Source organism: Solanum stenotomum, chromosome 10 (assembly GCF_019186545.1).
Source record: "Solanum stenotomum isolate F172 chromosome 10, ASM1918654v1, whole genome shotgun sequence".
Lineage (NCBI taxonomy): Eukaryota > Viridiplantae > Streptophyta > Magnoliopsida > Solanales > Solanaceae > Solanum > Solanum stenotomum.
Genome location: NC_064291.1, coordinates 33,480,499 through 33,480,884, shown reverse-complemented (window position 1 = coordinate 33,480,884; position 386 = coordinate 33,480,499).

Below are 386 nucleotides of genomic sequence, written 5' to 3'. Positions count from 1 at the left end.
GCCTACCTAATATGATGTCTTAGTTATGCCCAAAGTCATTTATCTAAAGAAAGATAAATAAATTTGAAAGAGAACAATTAATACTTTCTTAATTAGTCAAAAATTATTTTGATTAAGGGTGTGTTTGGTATGAAGGAAAATGTTTTCCATGGAAATTGTTTTCCTAGAAAATGTTTTCTTGGAAAACAAGTTGATTTTTGACTTATTTTCTCATATTTGTTTGGTGAGTAGAAAAATATTTTCGAAAAAGATTGTTAGTGTTTGATTTATGAATGAAAAATATTTTTGAAAAATTTATTTTATTTTTACTAGAGTAGAAAATAATTGTTGAAATTGAAAATATTTTTTAAAAACAAACTTAATTTTTTTTTGGGGGTGGGGGTTGG